Source organism: Condylostylus longicornis, unplaced genomic scaffold (assembly GCF_029603195.1).
Source record: "Condylostylus longicornis isolate FDR11 unplaced genomic scaffold, ASM2960319v2 ptg000040l, whole genome shotgun sequence".
Classification (NCBI taxonomy): Eukaryota; Metazoa; Arthropoda; class Insecta; order Diptera; family Dolichopodidae; genus Condylostylus; species Condylostylus longicornis.
Window position 1 is genome coordinate 9,113,252 of NW_026578009.1, and position 15,444 is coordinate 9,128,695.

Below are 15,444 nucleotides of genomic sequence, written 5' to 3' on the forward strand. Positions count from 1 at the left end.
TATAATCAATCACGTTCCGAAGACATTAACACCATGTTTTAAAGTAATTAAAAAATTTGTTCGTTAACAATATTAAAAAATAGCAATTTTATAATTCGTAACCGAGAAAAATTTTTAATTAATCAAAAAAAAAACAAAAAATGAAGAAGAGTTTTTCAAGGTTCTTTTCTAAGATGATTTCGATAAATTATTTTTAATAAAATAATTAAATTTCCTCAGTCAAAAGGTTGATTAATCAAATGTTACATAAGATCACACATTTTGATATCCGATTATGTAATTTGATTTTAATGTAGCACTACATAACTTTTGTTTTTTTGCTCGGAAATTCTTCACAATTTTATATTTCGCACTAGTCCATAATTGAAATATGTGAAATGTTTATATTTTTTTTCCAATAAAGTCTGAAATGAAAATTTATGCATGAAAAACTCGAAAAACCAATCGGTATAAAACTTTAAGTAAATTATCTATATGTAATATTGCCATAGTGATAGATGTAAATTCAGTTTTAAGCTTTAGAGAGAACTCAAATGCTAATGACTTATTAGATAACGCCGTTTTTTTCCTTCGATGGATGGTAGTAAATTTCGATAAAATACATTACATGTTGTAAAATAAACGACCTCGAAACGCTGCCCTCCCTTCACAATTAGAAAATCAATGCTAACAGAACTTTATTTATACGAGATTATGTTTGCAAACAAGGCCAAAATCTGCTATATTATGCAAATGATGTGTTAAAAATAAAATCTTTGCATCTCTTTGTCTCTTTCTAGTTTTTAATATTTTTTAAACTTTAAAATTTTAAACAAATCTACTAAATATCTTAATAAATTGAAACCTGACTGCATGTAACAACCGGCGAGTCTTATTGATTTGGCGAAATTTCGCGCTGACGTCAACGTTATAAATTATTTTTTCTTATTAAAATGCATTGAAAATTCATATGACAGCTATGAATAAATTACAAATTTTTTTTTTTCAATTTTAAATTTAAATTTCCTTAAATCGCTCAATACAAAAAAATGTAGACGATGATTTTTTATTTTCTTTTCTATTTTTATTTTTTTTGTCTCGTTCACCTAAAACAGCATAATTTATAGGCATTAATTACCCATTATGATGTTAGACTAGCATTAAACATAGCAGTTGATTTAAAATTTAAATTTATTTCTTATTTTTTGACCACGACTAAAAAATCAATCAATACTATTTGTAGAGAATTTTTGAAAATAAATTTATCTTAATATTGTCTGGAATTAAACGGGAATTATTATATTGTTATTTTGTTTTAGAGGAAATTCTTACGCACAAGAGACTTGAAAGAAAAAAAATTAACATAAATTTGTCTATTAAGACAATCCGCTTACCAAATACTAATTAAAACTGACTTAATTAATAGGATAGAATACCATAAAACAATGTGTTAACTGTCAAATTAATTGTCTGCTATATGATGATTAATATACTCACAATTATTTTATGTGTTTATAACGGATTGAAAATGTATTTATTGTGTCTTACGCACTAAAATAAATACCAAGTCAATTAACGTTTACGTCAGTTCAATTCCTGTACTTTTAATTCTACTTTTAATTGTATAATTAATCTTTTAATTTAAAAAAAAAACAAAATGTGAAAAAATATTTTGGATTACTACATTCTAAATATTTTAATAAATTCGAAATAAGGCAGATAAGTTTGAAATAATTAAAGCATAAACCGTATCTTAAATGCCACGCAGAAATTTTAGGTAAGCAAGAGTCGAAAGAAATCTGAAATTTGCATTTTTGATACAGTAAATGGTTTTTCCGAGTCCAATTAATTTAAGGCTCAGAGGGATGACAACTAATGATTGACATTTAAAGTTGTTTACGTAAAGGGGCAATCTGGAAAGAGCCTGAAAGTGGTAATAAAATATAATCAGACGCAACATTGTCGAAAGGATATTGAATTCTGTACTTTTTCTATTTAGGAACATGTTGGAAAATTGGTTTAAAAAATTGGACTTTGAAAAAAGTTAGCGGATGCGGTGATATTGCGTATTTTTATTTTAAATAATTTTAAAACTTATTTAATACTTCATCACCACCTTAACTTTTGTTTAATAAAGGCTTCTATACCGCCAAATTTTGAAATTGGTAAATTTCGAATTGAGAATCACAAATAAAAAATAGAAGTAGTCAAAGAAACATTAGAAAAGATGACAGCAATAGAGAACCTTAAAATTGCATATGTTAGGGCTGAATATCTTTAAAATAGAGAAATCAATTAATTATTGCACGAACTTCTGATTTAAATTAAAAGTTCAATTTTTACAGCATAAACTTTTGGAATTGGAACCATAGATTTTGTTTTAAACCAAAAATAACCCAAAGAGGTATAATAAAAAATCAAAATATTTTCATAAAACTCGCAATTTAATTTTACTGTTTTCAAAAATTTTATAATATTGCCGGTTTTTTCCAAATGATTAATTTATTGGTGAACTACAAAAGTTTTATAAATTTTATTAATTTAAATTTTCTGCTTCAGACAGATAGAAATTTCTCGTGACCTTGAAACTATGTTTATGATAAGCAAAAAAAAAAAAATTTTTTTATTGTGTTTTTTTGTGACAACACTGTTCGTATTAAAAACTAATTTATTATGCTCACATATAACGGAATTTTATGCAAAATAGAAAAAAATGTAAACATTAGAAATGAAAATAAAATAAAAAATTTTTGAATTTTAGTTTTAATTGAAGTTGAAACAGTTTGAATGGAAAAATTGGTTTGGAAGACTTCCTGGTAACGCTTAATGTTGCATAATCTGCCATGTTCTCGTGATGGTGACTTGCCGGGATTGCGATCATATTCGAAAACTGAAAAATAATGTTATAGAAAGTTTGTTTTCAAAATGAAAGTCATTAATTTGTTCACATTCTTAAACTCTGTTTAGAATGTGTGTAGGAAATAAGAGCAAATAACAGAATTCTCTGTACCAAAATGTGAAGCCACAAAGCGGAATAAATTTTCTACAAGTGCTTCTTATTATAGTCTTGTTTAATTTTTACTGTTATAACAGTTGATAATATATATATATATATATATTTAAAGTGTTATACGTTGAAAGTGTTATACTATACTCTAAAACGGAATGCTGTAAATGTTACAAAATTATTAAGAGAATGGCTTCGTCCTTGAATTATAAAAAAATATCACATTCTACTTGTAGGTGGAATTAATTTTTATAACACTTTCATGATTAAAAGCTTTTAAATTTTTTACTTTATTATTTAAAAATCAAAACTAATCTTAAAGTTTTATCGTACGGTTACTCAATCATAAACGAATAAAAAAAATATAACGAAAATTTTTTTTCTACTCATACGCGCGAGGTAATTAATTTATTATGGAATATTAACTAGCTTTTAATAGGTGAAGATGAGTGTGCAAAACTTCATTTGACATTTTCTCGTTACAAAATCTTTAGAAGTGGTAAAACGTGAAGCAACTTTAAATAAAAAATTTAAAAAAAAATTAGATCGCGCTAACAGGTTGATTTATGATTGCAAATTTTTAAATAAATTTCACATTTCATTTTTTAAAGTCGAATTTCATTTCCTGAAATTTTGGTTTAAATTGCGGTTAAAAATGAGTTTAAAATAATTTTTATTTGATTCAAATGTGGACTAATTGTTGTAATATGGGAAAATAGTAAGCCGCTGTTATAATAAATTAGAATTTATAAATACTGAAATTTTAACGAAGGAAAAACGAATAGAGAATAAGCAGCACAAGGGAGTGGAGGTCTGCGTATTGTGTTTGTATTTAAATAATAAACTACAGTTAGCATATTCTGAGCTCAATTTATGTTTCCTTACATTTCTAATATAAAGGAAAACATATAAATATCGGGATACGTACATATTTGTATCAAATTTTTAATTTCAATTGATAATTTCAGTGGTCACAAACGCAAATCGCTAATCTCGAGTTAAGACCAAAATCAGATGCGTATACCAGCAAATTCTCCGTTTTGCATTTTATATGCTCACAAAGTTTGTTACTTCTATGACTGTAGTAGCCGAAATTATTATCAAATACACACATTGCCTAACTCGATAATAGTGGTAACTATGTGCACCTGTAATAATCGGCTGAATCGAGTTAAGAGAAGAAAATACATCTATTAATTATTAATCGTTGCCATTTTTGTTTTTTGAATATAATTGGACTACGTTTCATTAAGTTTATCCACGTTGTGAGTCCAAATGGATCTTCATCGCATCTTTCATCGCAGTTGGAATATTATCAATTATACGTTTATATTTACAGACGTAAATATTGTTTTCCAAAGTTATAACTGATCATGAATTGTCAAAATAAGAAAGAAATTTTATATACTCGTTCTTCAAGTTCAAATGATAAATATGTGAAATGCATCCTTAATTCATATCTGTTAGAAATTAATCATATGGAAATATTGTTTTGATTGAATGCCATTGTGAAATGACAAACCAAATTAAGGCGATTTGACGTTGACAACTGTAATTAATGACGCTTGAAAAAAAATTTAATTTTAGTTTTATTATTAATTTTTATGTCTATATACTTACATTTATAAAATTCCAACATAATTAAATAATAAAATAGATTTTAATTAATATTCTTTTTTTAAGAATGTCATCACTGATGTCATAATCCAATTTTTAATAGATCAATTAATTATTATGATAATAAAAATTCATAACTAATTATTTGTGTTGTTATACTTGAGTAATTTTTCTGAAAAATCTTTTTATAAATATTTTGTGTAAAATAAAACATTAAAATCATTATTTAATTACAATATTTAATTACATGTTGTCAATCCGAAAAATTATAATTATATTTAAATTAAATGAATTTCATTTTGTTGTTCACATATCAAACTTGTTATTAGTGTATTGTAACATTTAATTAGCTAATATCCTGCTCATCGAACTGTGAATTTATTTTATAATTGACATCAGTTGCATACCTTATAATTTAAGCATAAAATCCTCAATCTCTGTAGAAAACACTTTCTGAGCCATAAATATAGTTAATCGTTTATTTATTGTACTGTTAAGTAAAATGACCTCGATCTTATTATAAGTATAACAACAGAAAGATTTTAATTTTTAAGACAATTATACACGAAGATAAAAAAATAGTAAAAAATGTTTATACGATTTTTTTTCTTAATGCACATATGTACAAAGCTAATATATCCTTTCTAAAAAAAATTCTTGAAGCGATGTTCTTCAACTAACCAGTTAAAATTTTAATAAAAATTAAAGTTAAGGTTTGCATTCTTTTTCTTATATTGTCAGAACACTAACTTTATTGATTGAATAATCATTGATTTATTGTACATGTATATTCAATTAGTGCACATATATTTTACAGAGTTTCTCAAACTGTTCATATAGATGTGTATGGACATTAGATTTTGGATACAATTAAAATTGTATTGCTTTTTAAGTCAAAAATATTAACATTAAATGTTTATTTAGGTGAAAAACGCTCACCATTATTCTAGAGATGGCATCCAATTTATATAACTAGATAGAAAAATTTGTCGTAAATTCAGTTAGATTTAGTTATTAATTTAGAATAAAATTACGAGCCTTTCATAATATATTGAGACCTGTACATGTCATACTTGCCATCTGTATATGAATATATAATATGTATTACGTTACCTACTCGAAAATGATCAATACACGATGAGTGATAAGACGGAAGAGTTACGGCGAATTACTATACAGTGTTTTAATTGGTGAACCCTGCAAATTTTCAATAAACTAAAATAATATTTGTTGAGATAAATAAATATTTTTTATAAAGTCAGGGCAATATACTATAACGCTATGAAAAATCCTTTTATAAGGCCCGAAGCCATTCCAATGAATGCAATTAGTGAATTGACTTTCTAATGTTTTTTACATTTTTACCAAATGTCAATAAAATTCATTTACTCATGTTGTGTAAGTGATAGTGATTAGCGTGAAGAACACCAATATTATTGAAAATTTTGCTTGTCACTGGAGTTCGCTAAGTGAGAAATCTAGAAATTTGCCATACACAAGCTCAATAATATAGAATTCGATTTGCTCACAGTTATAACAATTCAACCTAAATACAAGGCAAACAGCTTAATAATTTGGAAACATCATGTTTCTTTTTAAAAACTAAATTTAATATCACTGATACAAATGATCGCAGCAATATCCAATATTCTGAACATTATTGCATTTATGTGTTTAATTAAACGAAAATGCTTACAACTAAAACAAAGGAGAAATAAATACTATAATTTGACCTTGACATCATCATAACAATTGCAATCATGATTATTGTAATATCACCCATCTTGGGTAATCTACTTATGTACATTCTATACATTCCGACTATTATTAACATAACATTGCATACATGGTTACAAAAATAATTATCAATTTAATACCAAAACTGTCTTTAAAAATATGTCGGGCAATCGTCTTTATAAGTCATTATTTTTTTTTTTTTTTTTTGATTTTCTTGATTTTCAAGAGTAGTTCAATTTTTATGGATAAAACAAAACCAGAAAAAATTTATCATTTATTTTCAGATTTGTCTTCTTCTTTTTCTTCTCTTCTTTAAATCAAATTGTATCACAATTTTTTAATTTATTTTTATTTTTTATCTTAAATCAAAAATATACATACAAAGGTATAAAATTGAACTGGTTCACGCAACATCAACTTCTCGTTATGATTACTACGCAAAACTGAAAATAAAATTGAAGAAAAATAAAAAGTTATTAAATCAAGTTGAATCTTAATTCTTAAAGTGGTTTATTTATTACAGTACCAAATTACCTGCTCTAAATAATTTGTGTACAAGCATTTGAGTGTGTGTGTATAGGATGCTTTAAAAATTTGAATTTATTTTGTACTAAGTGTCATAGAAATTAGAATTCATTAATAGTGATTGTAGATTTAGAAACAGAATAAAAGTTCTCAGAAGACATCCGCATATTATGACGCGGATTTAAAAATCTTCTCAAAACTTGCAGCTTGTAACGTCTTTTTGGTCACCTGGCTTTTTGGTCACCTTCCAACCAGAATATTTTCTGTAATGCATAATTAATTTTTCCAATTCAATTTTTATATTTTTTCTCAAATTACAGAATTAAATTGTCTCCTTCGCAAACAAAGTGAGAGAATATATTTTGGACAAAAACCGGCAATATTAAAAAATTGTTGAAAACATTAACACGAGATACGCAATGCAAAAGATTTCTCACTCGAAAATTATCTTATACGAATATGACTTACTCATTTTTTTCTCATTCGGCGTGTAAAAAAGTGAAATATACAATTAAATTATAAGGCTATATGTCCTTATACTCCTGATGAAGTAGCGAATTTTAGTGAGAGTTACTGATCACATTTTTTCACCACTGTGTTATTTCAAATAATCACAGGTTGAAATTCTTTCGGAAAGTTGGCCATCGTGATAATTTTTCTAGAGGATTACAGTCATTCAGAATCTTACAATACTCGGAATTTCGAACTTTCATTCTACTATATATGGCAGCTATATTTATTTACTTTAATATTATTTAAAACTCAAATTTTTGGACTTATTAGCCTATAAAAAATAACTATATCTATTATACTTAAGTCGTAAAAAACTCGATATTCAAAAAAATCTCTAAAATTTTAAACATATTTGAAATGCTTAATTTCATTGTTTCACCAGCGGCGCTTTAATTTTCCCAAAGGATATTTTAACTTTTTCAGTATAAAATATTTGTCAAATACTTACAAGCCACAAATCATGAAACAATTTTTCTCAACTCATACATACATTGACTTGCTATTAAGACATGCTTTTTCGAAAATAGAAGCAGAACCCGTATAGGTACGCTGATGCAGAACTACAAATCAAACAATAAAATGCAATAGGTATACCATTTATTGTTTGAATTTCGGAGACACCCAGTACCTATTCTTATAAGCAGAGCATCATTAAATAAAATTATTTTTAAAATTAAGTTATTGTTGATTACTTATACTTGCTCGCTTACTTAAAAAAATTGAAAAGGCAAAAAAGCATAAATCGAAAAAATAAAATCAGTTTTCATTTTTAAACAAAAAAAAAATTTCACTATTGTATGGGATGATGTTCAGCACAAGTTCAAGGTCATCCCTTTCACTTTTTAAACTACATATTTTAAAATTGATTCTCGGTTAGTTTGTTTTATTTTCCCAGCTGTACATAATCTAGATTAATTAAATTAATTGTAAATTGTTGTGTGACTGAGACTAAAAATAAATTTATCAAAACTGATAGCATTACAAGTTTACTAAGAATTTATGTAGGTTTCCTTTCAAAATTCATCTTAAAATAGAATTCGTCTTAATTTCAATTGTATATGAGTGAATTTGAAATAGGAGGAAGTAAGAATAAAATTCTTAATTATAATTCTAGAATAAAGAATAATATGAAGAGTAAAATAGAAAATTAATCCGATTATTTTTAATTAAAATTTCTGGTATAAGAATTATTGTTCATCATACCTTTAAATCTGAATTTAAGTTCGTTTTAACTATTAGGTATGAACTTGAAATTATATTGAGAAAAAAAATGTTAATTTTGTTTAAGAACTGTCATACTGGAATAAACCTTAAATCCGGTTTTTTTAAAATGGATAATATGCTAATAGGGTGAAAATTACTGACATTCAAGAACATAATCAGTATAAGTGATTCCAATCACTATTTTCCTAATAAAAGAAATGAAACCAAAGCTTCTAAAGCAAATATGCTCTCATAATAACCTTTGTTTGTATACCTTGCACATTTGGTATTAATTGTGCTTAAAGTGCAAACACTAATAGATTCTAATATCACAAAAAAATAAATACCGACGTTCAAGAACACAATCAGTATAAGTGATTGCAATCACTATTTTCCTTAATTTAATTATATGAGTTAGTTCAATTACAAATTTATTAATTTTATGTGTTAGAAAGTATTTTTCATCTTGATCCTATAAAAAATAGAGTGAATTACTCAATATTTTGGCAATAATATTCATTTGGTTTTAATTTAGCACGCAATATGCAAGAACTCATTTGACATAACACTTGAAATTTATATGTAAATGCAATTTGTTTATTTAATTGACATTTAAAAATAAAGTTTTCTGTTATACTTGCAACATTTTTGGCTACACAATATTAAATGAAGGTATTATACAAAGATATGAACTCAAAAATAATTTAAAAAAAAATATATAAAAGTTTGGGTAATTTTTTTGTCTCATTCATTAATCACACGGCACCATAAACGTTTCTCATGTTTTGTCCAAATTTCCCTAACTAAATAAAATTACTACATACGAGTAACTTTAAGTGTTGATGTTAAATCTAACTTATTATGTTAACAATATTTATTCCTTTAACAGAGATATTAAAAATTTAATAAACATATTTTTAATAGATTTTGGAATAAATGGCCTGTTCAATAAGGTAAAAAACTGATTAAAGAATAAATCAATCCCTGACAGATAAACAAACAAATATAATAAAAATCATCTTTTACGGAGAATTTTTACTGAATTTAATCGATTCAAATCTGATTACTTAAATATTTTATTACTTATTATCTTATTTGTAAAATAAACTGTTATAATTCCTTTTAAAATTTCAATGAATTTTTCAATAGTGTGACTAACATGATTTCATTAAGAAATTTTAAATAGGCTAATTCATTTTACGAGTCCGAAATTATTAAAACTCCGATTAATACTAAATGTTTTTATGGTGTTTAAACTGATTTTTACCACTTTAAAATATGATTTGAAAATTTAAGGTTTGGGAATACCTTTATTGTCCTCATAATAAGAAAAATATTTTGAAAAATTGATTGAATTTAGTACATACGTAGTCAAAGGAATAAATCTTAACAAATTGACATTAATGTGATCATATAAAGCTCATTAATCTTTAAACAAATTTGAATTGATTTAAATTTCATAGTTTTCTTAAATATCCAACAGATTTAAAACTCTAAATTAAATTCGGTGCAAAAACATTACGTACACTCTATTAAATACTCGATAAAGATTTAGAAATTTTTACCAATACGGTCCTAATTACCACATAATATTACTTCAATACTGAACTATTCGTAATTAAGAAATCGGCCTGTACATACATACATGCATATATTCTTTTTACTTAAATTGCTACGATTATTTTAAAGTATATTTTTCAATATATTTCAAACTCTTTTAATCCCTAATATTATAATATTGGAAGTCGACAAATATCGTATGAGAAGTTATTGGAGAGGGCGAGATCTACAATTGTTGTCACCGTGAGATTTTTGTTGAGTCCCAGATCCTGATAGAGGCATTTAAAACATAACATGCTTAAATAAGTTCTATACATAACATACAGGTTTTAAATAACTATTTAAGAGAGCGTTGGTTATCTCGCAGGAGGGGGAGGCTTAAGACCATCGAAAATCTAAACCATGAATAAAATTTCAGTTTAACCATGTGGAGTAACAAAAGAGATTACCTAGTCGGCGTGTAAGAAATAATTACTATACGAGTAGATCTAAAAAGTAATTCCTTTCTTTTGAATAATTTTTCAAACAAGTATTTACCTATAATATAGAAATATAGAAAGTAATAGTTGCAACATCTTCTTAACATTATAAATACTTGATCATAGTCGCAACATCTTTTAATATAGAAAGAAGTATACTAATCACATCATATAGAAAGTTCCCAGTAATTGCTTATCAGAGTAGAGAAAGTTCTCAGTGTTAGAGCACAAGTAACATTATCATTTTAATAAATACTCTAATTATACCCATACGAACGCATGTTCGAAGGGTATAATAAATTCGCCCTACCGTTCGTAACGCTAAGGAATAATGCTCTGAGATATAGACTCAAGTGTATGTTTTTGATCAGCGTCGAATTCTGAGCCCATTGAGCTTTGTCTGCCCGTCCGTTTGTCCATCCCAATGATAACTCAAAAACTAAATGAGCTAAGCTCACCATTTTTGTATGTCTCAGAAACTATAAAAGCTGTGATATTGAAATTCCGCGCAAGTGAATATATTAGTAGGGCCAATGTTTTTAATAAAATTCGTTGTAATTGTTTGTCTCTTTCTGGTAGCTGCCATACAACTTCAATAGTAGTTTGGCCACATCTTAGAACATATTGAAAACACAGTACTGAAAATTTGCATAAATTAATATGGTAATACGACAACATAAAGTTGTCTGTCCCATAGTCAGCTATAACATATTTATTCACACATAGGGAAACAAATTCGTACGGGTATTACAGAGTTGGCACAGTCAACTCTATTTTTTCTCGTTGTTAAGTATTCTTATTTCTAAATTGAAAATTGTTTAAAGTTATATAAGGGCTTAGTTTTAGAATAAAAAAAATACAAGAACTCTTGATTGTATAAAGGCTTCTTTTATTATTGGTTTTTCTGATTTAATTTAAAGTATGTGTTAGCAATTAACTAACATAATAAAATAAACAATTTAACAAAATTAAAAGTTTAAATGGGCAATTGTCCCATATTTTTCGAATCACTTAAATATTGATTATTATTTATTGTTCATTAAAAAACTCTCAAGTGCCTACTATAAAGATTTCATTTTAACTATAAAAGTATTTTATAAAAATTTCTGTACTATAAAAGTATTTTAATAACCTACTAACATATTAATTTATTAATCTTAAAATCAATTGGCTGAAACTAAACCAAATCCATTTTATTTAATAATAAAAATAATTTAAATTCATATTTACTTTTTTAATTTAATAAATACATTAATAAAAATCCAAAAGAAAATTTCAAATATTTCTGCTATAATTAGTAAATTAAGTCCATAAAAGTCTAGTTATAATTTTTATATAACTAAATACGTTGTAATTTATTAATATTAGTAATATGACTCTGACCTCTTTAGTATATTTTAGTAACTAACAACATATTATTTAATTATTTAATTATTTTTGCTGCGCTGATGAATGAAATGATGAGTTCGACTAGGTGCTCATTAGGCGTTTTGCTTTTACTAATTAATGAAAATGATTTTTTTTACCTTTGATTGTTTTATACAGATTCGTATATGTTAAGGGTATTATAAATTTTCCACTCCGTTTATAAAGCTAAAAAATAACGGTCAAAAATACAGAACATATTTATTAAATATTTTTGATCATTGTGTAATTCTGAGTCGACTTAGTGATGGCTGTCAGTTTATCCGTTCGTCCGTCTATCCGTTATGGTCTTTATTAGGGGTAACTGAAAAACTAATCAAATTAAGTTCGCCATATTTTCACATACATATGTGATTTATTATTATAGTAAATACTATAAATTTTGAATTTGATGTGATTGAAACAGTTGTTCGAGAAACTATCATACAACTTCAAAAATTATTTGATGTCAAACTAACAATATTCAAATATTGAAATTGCATGTCAAAAATATTGAAATTTTGCGCAAACCAATACGGTAAAATCAGCACGATTTTCGGTAAAAGATAGTTAAAATCTTTAAAATCATATGCAGAAACTACCATATAGGTATATAAGTATTTATTCATACAAAAAACCCTATTTAACGAACCAAAAGGTTGAATGAGGCAGTGTGACACTTATCATGCTACTTTGAAAATGATTCATTCGTTTCACAGAGTTGAAACGTTCAACTCTACCTATTCTTTATTTCTATTCGAAAATATTAAACATAAAAAACAGAAAATTATTGTTGATCTGCAATGTTTTTTTTTTTTGTATGTTTTCCGAATGGAAACCGTTTAAGGTGATCGATAAATGATCGTCTGTTTATGTTGCCATTTTTTTTATAATTTAATAAATTTTAATGGTTTCTTAAAAAAAAAATTTTAGTTATTTGTTTAAAAATGCTTCTGAATTTAATTGAATGAAACTGGAGCGGTTCAATGAAAAATTCGTGCACACCAGTAAAACAAATATTTTTTGCTCTTCTTCTTCGTCTTCTTCTTTAAATAATGTGCGCAAATAAAGATGGGTCATTGCAATGTGATGTGCCAGTGCGACTTTTCAATGGCGAGCAAGTATAAAAAATTTTTTTTTAGTTTTATTTATGGAATCTTGTTGTAAGATCAATTTTGTTATTGAACAAGGGTATTAAAAATAAAATATTGTGACGGGATTTATTAATTTTGATATTGCAATTAAATTGAAAATTTTTAAATTCCATTGTTTTTAATAAAAAAAAAAATTCAATAGCAATCTATATATTAATTAACAATAATTTAAAAAAAAATTATATCCGCTTTTATTTTAGTTTTTATTTATTTTATTATTTATTGTTGAATATTATTAATAATTGAGTAATTTCGTGGAAAATAATAAAAAAAAATTTTTAAATAAAATTTTATTTTTAACATAAAAGACTGGTACGTGTGAAATGTTGATTAATTAATTAAAATATTGAGAATACTGTACCGTTATATGACAGAAACTTGTTTAAGAGTTTATCAATTATTTTGTACGAAGCTCCAATTAAAAATTTTTAATACAGAAACCATTTTTTTTCCTTTGCTTTTCCTCAAGTTTTATTCTTATTCATGTAAGTATTTGATAATATTTTAAACTGTCTCAAGGTTGCTGAGCGAAAATTTTAAAGAGTCTTTCCATTTATAAAAATTAAATTATTATTTAAAAAATTATTATGAAAATTTAAATCTTTAAAATGTTGAAATATATAGGATTTCCCATAAATAATTATAGTGAAAATATGAAGGATAACAAGAAAATAAAATTTCATAAAAATTCTATGTTAATTTTTAAGGTTATTATGTAGAGTTAAATTTTAAATTGTATTGAAGAAGCTTCAAGCAACTTAGACCTACACAGAAAAAAATGAATTAGATTTTTCAACTAATCGTAATTAGCTGGTTTCAAATTAGGTGTTTTATATAAATAATTAGAAGTATTGACAACTTCTTTAGCTGTTTTAAAATTCACTATTAGCTGGCTCAACTATTTGGAATTAGTTGAATGCAATATTTAAAAGATTAGGTGATTTGTCTACTCATTTAGATGTATTATCTAAAATAAATAGTTGAAAAAGTTCAACTAATTTAATTAGATATTTCATCTAAACATTTAGTTATTTTAGAAAAGAAAACAAAAAAATAAGTTTACAGTTTTTATGTAAATTCCTAATCAATGACTACATTTTTAAATATTTTGACTACAACTTTAGTTGGTTCAGCTATTTCATTTTATTGCCAAAAATTGACTAAAACATTAGTTGAACTACTGAAAACATTGGTTGAGTTATCAAAAGATCAAATGTTTTACTTAGAAATAAATACCGTTACTTTTTTCTTCAATGACTACTTTTCTAGATATTTTAACTATTACCTTAGTTAATTCAGCCACTTTATTTTACTCAAAAAAGAATTAACTAAAACACTAGTTGAAATATCGAAAAAATTAGCTAAATTTAGAAAAAAACACTTGTTTTATCAAGAAAAAATTCAAAATACCGCTACTTTTTTTGTATTCTAATTTTTGAAGTTTTTGAACAGAAATTAGTACATGTTGAATATTGGCGTAGTAAATAAGCTTAGTTTTATTATTGTAAAATAAATTTTTCGTGATTAAAATTAACTTAAAAATAATTATTATTATTTAAAAAAAAAATTAAAAATAATATTCAAAAAATTTACATATTGGACTAAATAAAAAAAGTGATAATCGTGTTAAGAGTAATAAAAACAGGTTCTTACTTTCGAAGATATAGTTCTAGTATGATGTAAGTTTTGAAAAGTCAATCATTACATTTGCAGCCTGTAGGTAATTTTAATTTTATATAAATTTTATAATAATTATTATAACTTTAATATTAATTTCAAGTTTTAATTCCCAGTTTAAGAAAAAGGAGACTGAAACTTAAAGCAATGTAATTTGGCTCAAAAATAATATTAATCCTGAATAAATCGTAATTATATAATTAAAATATAAATTTCAGAAACCACAAACCATAAAGTCTTACATGTGGCGAAAAAAACAATGGAAACCTTCAAATTTAGATGTTTTGCATTACACCTTACGGTATTACAATACTTTAAATTTTTTTTTACTCTATTTTTTTATTAACGATATTAAAATTTATAAAATATTTTAAGCACACATTGTTCATCAAATTACAACTCAATGTTATAAAGGAGGAATATTAACTTGTCAATAATTTTAAAAATACAAAACCCATCATCATTGTTGTTAACTTTCGTGTTTTTACATTTAACATAATGTGACATTAACTGAAAAAATATTGGATAAAATAAAATTAAACGAAACAAAACTTAATTTTTAATTTATAGTACCTTTTTATTTTCAGGA

The 15,444-nt window shown here is 25.2% G+C and overlaps 1 protein-coding gene across 1 annotated transcript in view; it reads left to right on the plus strand.

Moving 5' to 3' along the window:
- The window catches only part of LOC129609809 (mucin-2), a 183,499-nt gene that overhangs the window by 60,052 nt on the left and 108,003 nt on the right, over nucleotides 1-15,444 (plus strand). The window lies entirely within an intron of this gene.